Below are 16,021 nucleotides of genomic sequence, written 5' to 3' on the forward strand. Positions count from 1 at the left end.
TAAACACCTATTTTGCAGGATCAATAAAAAATTATTAGGATTTTTTAAACTTTTACTGACACACATAGTTAATAGCAATGTGTTATAACTTTACCGAAAATAATAATCTGTATATCTTTAATTGTTTAGACGTTATTAAGATATAATGCATCTTTCACATAGGGAACATTTGTAACATGTTAGGAAAAACAAACAAATGATTTGAAAATATTCATAATTACAGCATACAATTTGTCAGGCTTCATAACAATGGTATTTATAACATACTCTGTAAAAATCAAGCAAATAGCATTTGTGGTTCACGAGAAAATATGTATATATAATCAAAGCTATCAGACTATAGCAGCCGGTGTATGAAGACACATACGATTATACAGCATTATTTGGCAGCTTCGCAAGACCTAATTTTAAACGTTGTTGGTAAGTTAGATAATTAGTGGGGACCCGCTATTTGCAGTTCTTCCCCTCCATAATTGCTAAAATAAAGTTTTACTGACATTATTTTGTCTTCTGTTTTCAGTGCTTTTCTTATTGTGGGGGAACAGGGGAGGGGAGGGGGGAGTACCGGTAGTTCTTCCCGGGTCGGGGGGTCGGACCCCCTGAATGCGTCTTTGATAAGAAAAACTGACCCGACGCCATGGAGTCAAGATCGCTCCGGTGCAGTTCTGCCCCCTAGAGCAGTGTGTGTTAGCGGTTGGGGAGGTAGCAGGGTGTGAAAATATCAAGTCTGCTGCCATTGTTATCTTCTTAAAAACCACTGATCTGCTCAATCAGCTAGTGGCTAATGGCACAGTGTTAGACGACACTTTCACCCCGGTGTTGCCGCTCGCTGCTCCTGCCCGGAAGGTAACGCTGTCTAACGTCCCTCCGTTCATCCGCACCGGCTCGGGCAGCTGATGTCCGGCATTAAGAGGGTCCCGCTGGGCTGCAAAGCCCCGCAACTGAAACACGTCGTGTCCTTCCGAAGGCAGCTGTATATGATCCTCAATAACATCAATGAGGATCTTAATGTCTCCGAAGTTGGATCTCTCTTGCTGCCACCACCACGAAGATTGCTCTTTAGTAATGTTGGAAAGTCAAAGACAGCAACCGTCAGGGTTCTTGCATATGACGTATTCGTGCTGCACCTCTCTGCAAGGATCCAGGACAGTTTGTCAATGTAAACTCCAGTGCCTGGGAATATTTCCACCTAAAAGACAATGGTAAATAAAAAACAAGTTTATCCCCAAACTATTCTTATATTGTGTTAAGTGGAATACATTATCAGTAAGGCTGTGATTTTGTTACAGAAATGTGTTATTAAAGACCACAGTATGTCTCAATTCTAAGTTTATTAATTTACAGACATAATAAAGTCAGTGAATCTGTGACACCCATAATTCAATTACATTCTTATTATCAACTATAACTATGAATATAACTGATAATGTAGCATCATTAGATTGTTTACAACCAATATTTGTTTTCAATATATATATTTTTACCTTGTCTTTGTAATATTGTAGACCAAGAGTGTTATACCTGTTTTGGTGATTCTTTGTCAGATTCAGAACAATTTGCTGTGGGGCTGTCAGAACCACTTGATGGTGACACACTTTTGTCTTCATTGCTGATAAATGTGGCTTTTGTTACAATTTTTTTCAGATTGTCCAAAAGGTCTGGAATCTCTGGAGAAAAAATCTTAGTATTAAATGATAATCATTTCTAGTAATATATTTAATACAAAGTGAAAACAAAACCATCAATGCCTGCAATTATACTTGAGAGACTTGCTCTATGTTATTGGCAAACTGACCTTTTTGTGGGTCATTAACATTAGCTACAAAAAAATAAAAGAGATAAAATACAAGAATTACCAGGTCTAATGTAATGCATATAGTCATTAATGTAGGATTATGAAGTTATGTTGAAAAACTTTATTTAATAATCAGTATTATTAAACTATTAGACAGTGCACATTAAGAGTCTGTATTGTGGTTCTAGATTACTTCAGTATGATCAACTATAATACATTACTCTGGAATCTAAATTACTGAAGAATAACATTTATCAAGGTAAGGAATTATTTGCTATAAATAAAAAAACTTACCATCAACCATACGGTTTCGAAGACATTGGTTTTCATTTTTAAGTCTTGTGTTTTCCTTTTCGAGCTGCTTAACGTTTTGCTGTAGCTCAACTTCACTGGACTCTTTAAATGTCTGTAGAATATGACGGGATCTAATTCTTGAAGCTCCATCGGTTTTCTTTCTTATTTTGTGCTGTATTCAGAGAGGAAAAGAGTTTAAAATGAAAAAATATATATATATGAATATGATTAAAGAAAAACAATCCTGCAATACATTTATTTAATATTTGCAGTAATTATCTCACCGGTAACTGTGGTTCATCAAGGTCACTATCATCTGAAATTTGAAGTTTTTTGTTTGGTTTAGGTACTCTCTTCATTTTAGGACAGGGCATTTTTGTTAGGTCATTAAGTTTTCTTCTTAGTTCGCCTTCTTTTCCTAAAATAAAAATAAAATAAATAAAACCCTGCATTATGTCCACAGATATTTGGGGATTATATTTATTTGTCATAAAAATACTGTGCTTTGACCATACAAATTAAGATGAACAGCCAACACTGAATCAAAACTGAAGTTAAATTATATCTGGTTTAATTTATTTTGTGATTTGGGGGATTTTATTGTAAAGCACAACACACAATAAATCGTTCTTACAAATGCCAGTCAAGTATGACGAGTTTTTAGCGCCCTCACCACCACCTACCATGTTATAAGAGTATGTTAGAAGTACAACACATTAATAACTTAAACATTCATTTCAAATATACTGTGATTGTATATATCAAATAGCATGTAAAGACTTTAATGTTTTTTTTTTTAATAAACATTGTTACCAGTCATAATGATCTGCGCTTCATGGACAGGCCATCCACCTTTTGGAGGTTTGTTCGTGTCTCTCCACTCTGCTCTGAAGTTTCGAGTCGTCTCTTCGTCATCATCAGCAATGCTGAATAAATCAAAATTGCGAAAGCAAGCAGTGGGAATCACGCTGTAAGAGTCTTTGTCGACCCCGCTTTCCCACTTCACCAACGCGTGCATCACCGCCATACTACCTTCACCTTCTCGTCCGTTTTTTCTGCGCCTTTTTCCCCCGACAAGTCACGGCACAAAAAACAGTCCCGCTCTGCATTCTGGTACTTGGCGTTCTTAATAACACCAACAGGGTGTAATCGCATAGACCACTCGAGTATAAAGTACTACATATCCCATCTGTTACAGTTTTTTTTCTTCTTCTGAAACTGCAAGCGCACTACATAAAGTTTGGCAAATGAAGAAATTTGGATGATGAGTTTACAATCTTATAAACAGTATTTATGTAAACCTAGATATGCAATTCCAAAAAGAACAGCATCGAGATGGTGAAACAGGATACAAAAATAATAATACAATGTTTATACTTTTTGTATTTTAATTACAGTATGTAATTATTGCCTTTTGATTTACATTTACAGAAAAAGAACGGCGGCAAACGTGGACTACCCAACAAGAAGCAACAAAGTTACTAAAATATCAGATTCTCAGGTAAGCTTCATGCAGCCATACATGTATAATTATAAAATCAATCCAAAAAATAGACCTTGTTTACCCTACAACTGATTTGAGTGTTAATTCTATTTAAGATATAAAAAAATATTTTATTTTCTGAACTAATAATCTGTGAACATTCTATTATCTCTATAATTTTAATTAATACATTTACTTTATTATTGGTGGAACATTATATTTTTCAGCTCAGATGATTTCACGTACCATCAATTTTTCTGTTAATAAATGTGCAAAAACAAATCAGATGGATAGGCCCCTACATATGAACATTAAGTTAAAGGCCTAGAGTGAGTGTTCTTCACTTCCAGTCATGGCGGGCCACAATCCAGCTCTTTGTAACTCATCAACAACCAAAGACCTGGGAAAAGGGTTAAATGGCTTCAGTTAAGCCAATTAGGTAATTAAGAGCTCAACTGGAAAAAAAACAGCAGGCATAGGGGTACTTTAGGACCACAGTCACTGATATAACCTACAATGTTGTTGTAATGAAAATCAGCAGACAGTGGGCCTCCTCCAGGACTAAGGTTGAGAAGCACTGGTCTTGAAGACCACAATAACAATCGACCTCAAGGGCTAGGGATATTCGAGGTGATGCTAAACCAGTCCTGAATGTTTAAATATAATGTTATTTTCTTGTAGTGTGCCGTTGCTGTTAATGCAACCAGTTATATTGAGCCATCAAATACAGAAGCTGACGAAAGACATCAACATGTAAATTTAGTTGTAAATTTAAAGTGTGTGTGAAAAGTATTTTGTATATGGAGATTAACCCATAGTTTCACAGATAAATTGTGGACCAGTGATATTCAGGATCTTCAAAACAAGTCCTGAATGCTCAAACTTAACACTTCTTTTTTTAGAGTGTCGTTGCTGTCAATCCAGCCAGTGATGTGGAGCCATCAGATACAGAAGCTGATGAAAAACAACATGTAAATTTCCTAAATTAATATGGTGCATCAAAATACTTATTTAGCACTTTCAACTGTTTCTTTGTGATTCCTAAAATTACTTTACAGGCTGGGGCTGGGGGAAGACACTGCGCCCGCCTGGAGAAGCCTGTACAAGCCCCCCTCAATAAGAGAGCTGGCAATCTGCAGTGGAGGGTGTTACACACCATTATTGCTGTCAATTCTTTTATTACTGTTCTTAACCCTGCTGTGTCCGACGCCTGCCCATTCTGTGCTCAGAGAGAGACCGTGTTTCACTGTTTCAGCACTTGCTCTCGGTTGTCACCCATTTTTAGTCTTTTAACTCGTCTTTTTACTGATCTTAACCTGATTTTTAACACAAAGGTTTTTATTTTAGGGGCGCGATACACCAGAAAGACCAAACATGTGGACCAGCTGGTAAACTTCTTGCTGGGCCAGGCTAAAATGGCCGTCTATAAGACTAGGAAGAACAGAGTGTGTGGGGAGGGCAGTGAGGATGCAGTGAGAGTGTTTGCCATGCTGGTCAAGTGCAGAGTCAGACTAGAGTTTAACTATTACAGGCTGATGAATGATTTGGAGAGTTTTGAACAGGTCTGGTGTATTAATGATGCTCTTTGTGAATTGTATGACGGGGAGTTGGTTTTTATTATGTAATTCATTTATAGGGTTTAGTATTTGATGGTTGTTTTGTTGTGTGTATTGGGTTGCTTTCTTTAAAAGTGTACAGATCAGTGGCGGAGTTAATGCTTGTTGGGGGGAGACAAACAAAGGGGAACACTATTTTTTATTTATTTATTTATTTTCTTTTGTATGAATTATTGCGTGTTGCAAACAGGCAATGAAGTCTGATAAAAGTCAAAAAGTCTCTCTCTCTCTCACACACACACACACAGCCAGCAAGACACACAGAGCCAGCCAGCTCAGCGATGACATCACAAACATCTCTCTCAGGTGACTCCTATGACATCACAGAGCACGTACATTCCGTTGCTTGCCGTCTGTCAACCACTCAGTCACTGCCAGCCAGACTGGCTGGCTGACTGGATGGTGGGGCTGCTTGCTGCTGCTGCGTACCTTAGCAAGCTTATTTGCTTGACCGGCCTTCCTCCTCCGCCCACATGCCCACCTATGTCCGATCTGCTGTTCACCTGGATCACAGCTCCGCCCCAACAAGGCAGAGCCTCCCAAGAATGGTACAAACTCACCCACGATCCCCTCCACGGAAAGCTATAGCAAAAGGCAAAAGCATTATACGTAATGAAGAGGAACCCGAGTCCAAGACGCATCCGACCAGCCATACATATTTGTGTGTATTAAAGATCACATTTTATTACATTTAGATTTTCTGTACTTTATTACATCTTTTTGTGATTTTTAAATGTATTGTTTCTTTTCCTTATATATGTATGTATGTATGTATGTATGTGTGTGTGTGTCTGTGTGAGTGTATGTGTTTGTGTGTCTCTGTGTGAAAGTGAGTGTGTGTGTGTCTGTCTCTGTGTTTGTGTGTCTGTCTCTGTGTGAAAGTGAGTGTGTGTGCGTGTGTCTGTCTGTGAAAGTGTGTGTGTGTGTGTGGGTGTGACAGTGTGTATGAGTGTCTGTCTGTCATGTAACACGCACATCTGTGAGGGCACCATTTTTGCAGAAAGAGATGTACACATTTTGGAGCAACATATGCTGCCATCCAGACATCGTCTTTTCCAGGGACATCCCTGCATTTTTCAGCAGGATAACGCCAAACCACATTCTGCCCAGATTACAAGCGCATGGTTGCGTAGGCAGAGAGTGCGGGTGCTAGCATGGCCTGCCTGCAGTCCTGACCTGTCTCCGAATTGAGAATGTGTGGCGCACTATGAAGTGCAAATTAAGACAACGAAGGCCCTGTGCAGTTGCGCAGCTGAGGAAATGCATAATGGATGAATGGGGGGAAATCCCACTTGCTAAACTTAACCAAGTGGTGTCTTCAGTGCCCAAGTGCTTAATAAGTGTTATTAAAAGAAAAGGTGATGTTACATAGTGGTAAACAGTCGACTGTCCCAACTTTCTTGGTTTCTTTTCACTGCTAATGAGATGCTGTAGAGTGAGTTAGTTATATTGCTTTCAGGAGCTCTAATCGTATTGATGAGTTCATGCAGCATTTGTAATTGAATTTCAAAAAGAAATCCTTGCTGTCTGGCCTGTGTGTATGAGATGTACTCTGTCAATCTTTGGCTAACAACTGAAACATTGGTAGAACAGAAATGGCAACATAAAAAAGAAAAGTACATTTTAAAAGAGCACATTAAATAGGATGAATATACAGTTTTTTACAATCACTTTGTCACTAATTTCAGAACCTTGATGTCATTTTTCAAAACTCTAGACACAAAACTCAAAACGGTCATCACTTGTAACACAGGCTGTCCAATGTTCAAAACATTGCATTGTGCATTCATATCTTTAAAGAAACCTTGCACTTGCAGACTTGTTGGTTCAAATAATTCATTTATCATGAAATACCATAGTAACATTTATTTAGATCACCCACACAGAAGATACCGATAGTTTCACTGTGTAGTTGTTCGTACAATCATTAAATATTGTAGTACAAAATATGTGATACATGTTTCATTATGGTACTACACATAAATACATCACTGTAAAAGGACTAGTAGAGAGAATACTACAGACACAGTGGAATCATTGAACAAAATCTGAAATGTATTGATGCAATACAATCAAATCACACCATAGGTTTCTTTGAAGCCATGCAACAATAATTAGCTACAAAAAAGAACAAAACTACAGTAAAATGTCAACTGCAGTGTTCCTCACCTGGCTTAGTGTAAAACAAAGGATTGATTACTGTACTTCTGAATTTCCATCAGCCCTGTGTTCAGGTTCAGGTTCTCACAACCATTTTTCACAAGAGGCATCTTGAAACTGAACATACCTGAACATACTCAGTCATCAGCTGCTTCACTCTGTCTGCATTTCTTTCAAAAGGCACACTATACTCTGTGCTACACATTGGTATGCAGTATACAGTCATTTGACAGTTGAGAGTAGCCTAATGTTTAGTGCATGCTGAAGACTTGCCGCTTCTCAGTACGGAAATTTCTGATGATTGAGGCCACAGTTGATCCTGAGTTGATTCTGAGGTTTGATTGAATCATTGTAGCTGCCTCAGTCATGGTCATGCCATGATTTACAACATGCTCTACAACTATTTCTCGGATTTCACTGGACACTATTTGCTGTTGCTGCCGCTGTCTGGTCCGTGGCCTTGTCCTCTACCACGTTCCCCCAACACCTCTCAAATGAGGCCCATGGCTGCCTCTCTGGTGAGGCCTAAGCCCTCCTCTATGACGAGGCCCACGACCACCTCTCAGAAGGGGTGCATGTCCCCTTCCATTCCTTTGACCACCACGTCTTCCTCCTCCCACTGCTTGACCTCTATTGTGACCTGGATGACTTGCCGGCTCCATGTTATCACTGTGTTGCTGGGGTGGATAGCACTCATTTCACTCGATACTCGTACCACAATGTGAAATCAATCATCAATAACCAGTTGGCAGTATTGGAAAAGCAATTACAAGGGCCTGCATACATACAGTAATGTCAAATCTGATGTGGAAGAACAATCATCTTCAACCAGGTTGGAGCGTTAGTTGCAATGCCTTTAATACACGCAGCGTGGAGAGGAACAGTGACTCAAGTAGATCCCAAAGTCGCTCTGCCTTCATTTTAACAGTCAGAGCTTTTATACACAAAAATCAAAGAGCTGGTTATAATCAGAAAGTCATTACTATGTTATCTTAAAAGTTAGCTAAGCAGAATTTATATCATTATAGGACAGAGTTCATAGATCAACACATGGATTAGGGAGCAGGCACTTCAATCATACTGTTTGACATTGTCTCCAAGATTCTCATCGTAAATAACAAACAGAAATCAAACTACCTTCTGGCCTGACCTTCTAGCTTGACCTTATCTTTCTTAAGTATACAAGAGAGAAAAACAGGTATTAGAGAAAAAAATTCTAACTTTCCTTCCACACTGCAAACATGGTGTGGAAAAGTGCTACATGATGATGAATGATGATGAAATATTACATCCATAGATAATGTAGTCCAACTGGTTCATGCTCCTCGTTTATTGATGTCAATGGATCTCATTATCCTGAAACTTTCATGATCGAAACATGGAATATTGTTTGTCAGTTTCCATAAAATTATGCATTAAGAATAATGCAACAGTCACTTATCATTTTGAGCAGCTGTATCAATTGATAGTTAGATCTTTGTAATGAAATGAATAGACAGTGATCTCAGATGTAATGTGTGAATTGCATTTTGAAATGGTAATACTTTGATGTTAAGTTGTGTCATTTTAGTTCAATGAACAAATGATCTGAGGTTGATGTGTATTGTATCCAAGCAATTGTAAAAAAGTGTTAGAGTTTTGAAAAATGTGCATTTTGATCATCGGGTGTGAGTTTAGTGTCTAGAGTTTTGAAAAATGACATCAAGGTTCTGAAATGAGTGCCAAAGTGATTGTAAAAAAGTGTAATATCAGGGGACAGTGGCTATTAGTGATCTGGCCTTCCGTGGCCTCTGTATTAATGTAACAGGTCACATTGTATGTGTACACTTATACTTGATAGTATAATATAGTACAAGTAAAAAACATACATAGGTATCATAGAAGTATTTTGCAGAAATGATTATGGATAGTTATCAAAATGGAGAGGAAATGCTAAATCCAGTCTCCCCAGGCTGAGCTTCTATTGCTGCACCTGCTGGCCCCACTATATGGATAGAGCCACACCAAGTACAAGAGTCTCCCCATTGCTATTTATATCTCCCTATCCAGTCTTCTATAAGTGTCAGGGTGGGGTGCCTATTCCCCTGCATGCTTTGAAACCTATAGCACCTGGGACGCACACTTGGGATCCGGTTCCTCTGCCCCTCACATACACATGAGGAATCCCAGGTGCTCAATACGTCATACTGTCTCTTTCATCTCATGTGTAAACTATGGACAAATACATGACTAAACGTGTTTAGTTGCTTTTCCCAGAATGCTTTGCGATATGCAAATAACGGGGACTATGATTGGCTCCCTGACATTACCCACACTGCGACTGATGCTACCCATTTCACTACCCAACAAAGACCCATAATATGCGTGTGTCTGTCTGTCTGTCTGTCAAAGTATGTGTGTGTGTTTCTGTGTGTGTCTGTGTCTGTCTGTCTGTGTGTGAAAGTGTGTGTGTGTCTGTCTGTCTGTCTGTCATGTAACTTGCACATCTGTGAGGGCACCACTAATGCAGAAAGAGATGTACACATATTGTTTATTTTCCATATATATGTATGTATGTATGTATGCATGTCCAATTGCTTTGACAATACAAATGAATTGAATTGAGAGGGAGAGAGAGAGAGTAAGAGAGAGAGAGAGAGACAGACAGACAGACAGACAGAGACACACACACACACACACACACACACACAGAGAGCCAGCCAGCCAGCTCAGCGATGACATGACGAGCCTCTCTCAGCTTACTGCTATGACATCACAGAGCACGTACATTCCGTTTAACAAATCGTTAAACAAAAAAGGTTATAAACACATTGACTACAATACCGGTTAGTAAGACGAAGGTGAGTCTCTCGTTAGTATTATTAGTCAGACATTAAATAACTACGCAGGTTAGTATTTATGTCAGGTAACTTCTCGTTATATATATATCAGTCTCATTTACGTTTAGGTGCCGAGAAAGATCCTATTTGTTACCACAATTTCCCTTAACTGATTATTATTCAATGATTAAGGATAGGCAGGGCCACCAATAATCTAATGTCTATTAACTTGTGTCAATTTCAGACTAAACAGTTAAACAGGAATGAGAAGATATTTCTCGGCGTTGACAGATTTTATTTCTAAAATTATCAACAAAACAGTTTAATGCAACTCACATTTATATTTAAGAAAACTAAATGATATTACACATTCTAGAGTTATGAATCACAGATTAACATTTCTAATTGATTTCTCAAATGTCATGAATCACAAACTCCAAACTGTTAAACTTATGTGAACTTCGTCGCAGAGAGGCCTGTCTGGCTTCGGGCTCAGATAACAGCACACGGCACAAGGTCCGTGTGGTTTGGAACAAAGGCAGTCCGGTTCGGCTTTGTCCAAGAACTTCCACTCAGTCGATGCACCTGGAAGTTGGGGTTTCGCGAATGTAGAGTCTTTTCCAAACAGATTTTCCACTGGTTTGAAGGCTCCAAGGTTGTGCACAAAATCTTCTTTGTAAGCATGGTTCCACCGTAGTTACTTGAAGACGAAGTCTTTGAGGAAAGCAGGGCCCTGTTTGTTCCAAGGGTCAAGTTTCTTAAGACTCAAATAGCTATTTAAGTGACTGACACTTTCGTATTCAGTCGACTTAGTCAATTGTCCAGCTGTAAAACTCCACTGATCAGGTGGGTCTGTGAAGTTATTTATTTAATAAAGTCCTTTAAAAGAATTCTTCGTACGGCTCAATCTCCTTCTCCCAGTTTAACTCTTCTGTTGCCGGCAAAGACTTGGTTGGTTTCTGATTCCGGTTCTGGCAACAGAGCTACAGGTTGAGCTGTGGCAGCGAGTTTCTGGTTCAGGTGAGAGAGAGAGAGAGAGAAAGACTGTCCGCTGTTCCTTATAGTCTGTCAGATCAGTAGGTGATTGGTCCCTGAGTTCTTGAGATTGGATTTCAGTTTCAGCCCCCAGTGTCCTATTGGAGGGAGGCTTTATTTATGACTGATGTCAATCCATGCCATCTTTTGGAAATGCCGGTTGGCCTGGGTTCGTAGCTCTATGTCGGGATTTCGGCTCTCATCCACTTCAAAGAGTTTTTATCACCTACAGGCCCCTTTCTCCAGACATCTCATAGCAGAATTCCAAACTATTTGGCCTCTTCTCGGTGCCATCCTCCCCAAAACTGTCACTTTGATGCAAACCAGTTCCAAGCTGATGAGCTAAGGAAATCTGATAACTTTGGGGGGGGAGAGGTCTTCTTTAGATCAGTGCTTCAGCTCAGAGCCCAAATGCTCTTATCCAAATACACCCAACATAACGCTACATATGTATGTATGTATGTATATATGTGTAGAAGGAAAATTAGAAATTATTTTCTTACACCTGTTTTTCTCTCTTGTATACTTAAGAAAGATACGGTCAAGCTAGAAGGTCAGCCCAGAAGATAGTTTGATTTCTGTTTGTTATTTACGATGAGAACCTTGGAGACAATGTCAAACGGTATGACCTACGTGCCTGTTCCCTAAAACCATGTGTTGACCTATGAACTCTGTTCTATAATGATATATGTTCTGCTTAGTTAGCCTTTAAGATAACATAGTAATGACTTTCTAGCATGTATGGATGGATGTATGTATGTATATATATATATATATATATATATATGTATGTATGTATGTCCAATTGCTTTGACAATACAAATGAATTGAATTGAGAGGAAGAGAGAGAGAGAGAGAGAGAGAGAGAGAGAAAGAGAGAGAGAGAGACAGACAGACAGACAGACAGCTCAGCGATGACATCACGAGCCTCTCTCAGCTGACTGCTATGACATCACAGAGCACGTACATTCCGTTGCTTGTCGTCTGTCAACCACTCAGTCACTGCTAGCCAGACTGTCCCTAAGACAAAGTGTACAATACTTCAATTATATCTCCTCCAGACAGAAAGAGAGTGTTAAGAGCTACGATAAAGTTACCCAGGAGACGTAAAAAGCTTGCAGCACCAGGTATTTCCAGGAGGTCCCACATTCAAGTAATGACCAGGCCCTGCCCCGTTTAGCTTCCGAGATCTGACGAGATGGGGCGCGTTCAGGACGGTGTGGTTGCATGGCAAGAGGCCTGGCTGTATGATGTCTCTTAAAGGCTGGAGGGTATTGATGGAACTTCCAGCAAAAAAAAAAAAAAAAGAAAAACGGAGGGAAAAATATCAGTGCAGCAAATGGTGTTGAAAGTAGCCGGGTACGTGTACAATTCTTCAATTATATCTCCTCCAGACTGAAAGAGAGTATTAAGAGCTACGATGAAGTTACACAGGATACGTAAAAAGCTTGCATCACCTGGTATTTCCAGGAGGTCACCCATCCAAGTACTAACCAGGCCCTGGCCCGTTTAGTTTCCAAGGTCTGACGAGATCGGGCGCGTTCAGGACGGTGTGGCCGAAAGCCAAGAGGCCTGGCTGCATGATGTCTCTTAATGGCTGGAGGGTATTGACAGAACTTCCAGCAAAAAAAAAATGAAAAAAGAAAAATGGAGGGAAAAATATCTGTGCAGTAAAGGGTATTGAAAGTAGCCGGGTACGTGTACAATTCTTCAATTAAATCTCCTCCAGACAGAAAGAGAGTATTAAAAGCTACGACGAAGTTCCCCAGGTGACGTAAACAGCTTGCAGCACCTGGTACTTCCAGGAGTTCTCCCATCCAAGTACTGACCAGGTCCTGCCCCGTTTAGTTTCCGAGATCTGACGAGATTGGGGGCGTTTAGGACGGTGTGGCCGCAAGCCGAGAGGCCTGGCTGCATGATGTCTCTTAAAGGCTGGCGGGTATTGACGGAACTTCTAGCAAAAAAAAAAAAAAAAAAAAAAAAAGAAAAACGGAGGCAAAAATATCAGTGCAGCAAAGGGTGTTGAAAGTAGCCGGGTACGTGTACAATTCTTCAATTATATCTCCTCCAGACTGAAAGAGAGTATTAAGAGCTACGATGAAGTTACCCAGGAGACGTAAAAAGCTTGCAGCACCTGGTATTTCCAGGAGGTCAACAATCCAAGTACTGACCAGGCCCTGCCCCGTTTAGCATCCGAGATCTGACGAGATTGGGGGCGTTTAGGACGGTGTGGCCGCAAGCCGAGAGGCCTGGCTGCATGATGTCTCTTAAAGGTTGGCGGGTATTGACGGAACTTCCAGCAAAAAAAAAAAAAAAAAAAAAAAAAAAAAAGAAAAATGGATGGAAAAATATCAGTGCAGCAAAGGGTGTTGACAGTAGCTGGGTACGTGTACAATACTTCAATTATATCTCCTCCAGACAGATAGAGAGTATTAAGAGCTACGATAAAGTTACCCAGGAGACGTAAAAGCTTGCAGCACTAGGTATTTCCAGGAGGTCTCACATTCAAGTACTGACCAGGTCCTGCCCCGTTTAGCTTCCGGGATCTGATGAGATCGGTCGCGCTCAGGACGGTGTGGTCGCAAGCAAGAGGCCTGGCTGCATGATGTCTCTTAAAGGCTGGAGGGTATTGACGGAACTTCCAGCAAAATAAAAAAGAAAAAAGAAAAATGGAGGGAAAAATATCAGTGCAACAAAGGATGTTGAAAGTAGCCGGGTACGTGTACAATTCTTCAATTATATCTCCTCCAGACTGAATGAGAGTATTAAGAGCTACAATGAAGTTACCCAGGAGACGTAAAAAGCTTGCAGCACCTGGTATTTCCAGGAGGTCACCCATCCAAGTACTGACCAGGCCTTGCCCCGTTTAGCTTCCAAGATCTGTTGAGATCGGGCGCGTTCAAGACGGTGTGGCCGCAAACCAAGAGGCCTGGCTGCATGATGTATCTTAAAGGCTGGCGGGTATTGACGGAACTTCCAGCAAAAAAAAAAAAAAAAAAAAATAGAAAAATGGAGGGAAAAATATCAGTGTAGGAAAGGGTGTTGAAAGTAGCCGGGTACGTGTACAATTCTTCAATTATATCTCCTGCAGACTGAAAGAGAGTATTAAGAGCTACGATGAAGTTACCCAGGAGACGTAAAGAGCTTGCAGCACCTGGTATTTCTAGGAGGTCTCCCATCCAAGTACTGACCAGGCCCTGCCCCGTTTATCTTCCGAGATCTGACGAGATCGGGCGCGTTAAGGACGGTGTGGCCGCAAGCCAAGAAACCTGGCTGCATAATGTCTCTTAAAGGCTGGCGGGTATTGACGGAACTTCCAGCAGAAAAATAAAATTAAAATTAAAATAAAAAAATGGATGGAAAAATATCAGTGCAGGAAAGGGTGTTGAAAGTAGCCGGGTACGTGTACAATTCTTCAATTATATCTCCTCCAGACAGAAAGAGAGTATTAAGAGCTACGATGAAGTTACCCAGGAGACGTAAAAAGCTTGCAGCACCTGGTATTTCTAGGAGGTCTCCCATCCAAGTACTGACCAGGCCCTGCCCCGTTTAGCTTCCGAGATCTGACGAAATCGGGCGCATTCAGGACGGTGTGGCCACAAGCCGAAAGGCCTGGCAGCATGATGTCTCTTAAAGGTTGGCGGGTATTGACGGAACTTCCAGCAAAAAAAAAAAAGAAAAAAAGAAAAAAGAAAAATGGATGGAAAAATATCAGTGCAGCAAAGGGTGTTGACAGTAGCTGGATACGTGTACAATACTTCAATTATATCTCCTCCAGACAGAGAGAGAGTATTAAGAGCTACGATAAAGTTACCCAGGAGACGTAAAAGCTTGCAGCACTAGGTATTTCCAGGAGGTCTCACAGTCATGTACTGACCAGGTCCTGCCCCGTTTAGCTTCTGAGATCTGACGAGATCGGGCGCGTTCAGGATGGTGTGGCCGCAAGCCGAGATGCCTGGCTGCATGATGTCTCTTAAAGGCTGGCGGGTATTGACGGAACTGCCAGCAAAAAAAAAAAAGAAAAATAGAGGGAAATATACCAGTGCAGCAAAGGGTGTTGAAAGTAGCCGGGTACGTGTACAATTCTTCAATTATATCTCCTGGAGACAGAAAGAGAGTATTAAGAGCTACGATGAAGTTACCCAGCAGACGTAAAAAGCTTGCAGCACCTGGTATTTCTAGGAGGTCTCCCATCCAAGTACTGACCAGGCCCTGCCCCGTTTAGCTTCCGAGATCTGACGAGATCGGGCGCATTCAGGGCGGTGTGGCCACAAGCCGAAAGGGCTGGCTGCATGATGTCTCTTAAAGGTTGGCGGGTATTGACGGAACTTCCAGCAAAAAAAAAAAAAAAAAAAATAGAAAAATGGAGGGAAAAATATCAGTGCAGGAAAGGGTGTTGAAAGTAGCCGGGTACGTGTACAATTCTTCAATTATATCTCCTGCAGACTGAAAGAGAGTATTAAGAGCTACGATAAAGTTACCCAGGAGACGTAAAAGCTTGCAGCACCTGGTATTTCCAGGAGGTCTCACATTCAAGTACTGACCAGGTCCTGCCCCGTTTAGCTTCCGAGATCTGACAAGATCGGGCGCGTTCAGGACGGTGTGGCCACAAGCCGAAAGGCCTGGCTGCATGATGTCTCTTAAAGGCTGGCGGGTATTGACGGAATTTCCAGCAAAAAAAAAAAAAAAAAAAAAGAAAAATGGATGGAAAAATATCAGTGCAGCAAAGGGTGTTGACAGTAGCTGGGTACGTGTACAATTCTTCAATTAAATCTCCTCCAGACAGAAAGAGAGAATTAAGAGCTACGATAAAGTTACC

The 16,021-nt window shown here is 40.6% G+C and overlaps 4 non-coding genes and 8 pseudogenes across 4 annotated transcripts; all 12 read right to left on the reverse strand.

The window, feature by feature from the left end:
• Positions 1 to 5,705: 5,705 nt before the first annotated feature.
• LOC136742594 (U5 spliceosomal RNA) lies at positions 5,706 to 5,820 on the reverse strand. The gene has a single exon (XR_010814965.1). It is a non-coding gene; the product is annotated as a U5 spliceosomal RNA (small nuclear RNA).
• Positions 5,821 to 12,314: 6,494 nt separating this feature from the next.
• LOC136742578 (uncharacterized) lies at positions 12,315 to 12,433 on the reverse strand (annotated as a pseudogene).
• A 214-nt stretch (positions 12,434 to 12,647) lies between these two features.
• On the reverse strand, positions 12,648 to 12,766 carry LOC136742460 (uncharacterized; annotated as a pseudogene).
• A 216-nt stretch (positions 12,767 to 12,982) lies between these two features.
• LOC136742534 (uncharacterized) lies at positions 12,983 to 13,101 on the reverse strand (annotated as a pseudogene).
• A 223-nt stretch (positions 13,102 to 13,324) lies between these two features.
• LOC136742507 (uncharacterized) lies at positions 13,325 to 13,443 on the reverse strand (annotated as a pseudogene).
• A 227-nt stretch (positions 13,444 to 13,670) lies between these two features.
• Positions 13,671 to 13,789, reverse strand: LOC136742561 (uncharacterized; annotated as a pseudogene).
• A 215-nt stretch (positions 13,790 to 14,004) lies between these two features.
• On the reverse strand, positions 14,005 to 14,123 carry LOC136742389 (uncharacterized; annotated as a pseudogene).
• Positions 14,124 to 14,344: 221 nt separating this feature from the next.
• On the reverse strand, positions 14,345 to 14,463 carry LOC136742321 (5S ribosomal RNA). Its single transcript, XR_010814914.1, has one exon. It is a non-coding gene; the product is annotated as a 5S ribosomal RNA (ribosomal RNA).
• Positions 14,464 to 14,687: 224 nt separating this feature from the next.
• LOC136742318 (5S ribosomal RNA) lies at positions 14,688 to 14,806 on the reverse strand. The gene has a single exon (XR_010814911.1). It is a non-coding gene; the product is annotated as a 5S ribosomal RNA (ribosomal RNA).
• A 224-nt stretch (positions 14,807 to 15,030) lies between these two features.
• LOC136742535 (uncharacterized) lies at positions 15,031 to 15,149 on the reverse strand (annotated as a pseudogene).
• A 210-nt stretch (positions 15,150 to 15,359) lies between these two features.
• Positions 15,360 to 15,478, reverse strand: LOC136742550 (5S ribosomal RNA). Its single transcript, XR_010814953.1, has one exon. It is a non-coding gene; the product is annotated as a 5S ribosomal RNA (ribosomal RNA).
• A 219-nt stretch (positions 15,479 to 15,697) lies between these two features.
• LOC136742428 (uncharacterized) lies at positions 15,698 to 15,816 on the reverse strand (annotated as a pseudogene).
• Between the last annotated feature and the right edge of the window lie 205 nt (positions 15,817 to 16,021).

This window comes from Amia ocellicauda, unplaced genomic scaffold, assembly GCF_036373705.1.
Source record: "Amia ocellicauda isolate fAmiCal2 unplaced genomic scaffold, fAmiCal2.hap1 HAP1_SCAFFOLD_74, whole genome shotgun sequence".
NCBI classification, from domain to species: Eukaryota; Metazoa; Chordata; class Actinopteri; order Amiiformes; family Amiidae; genus Amia; species Amia ocellicauda.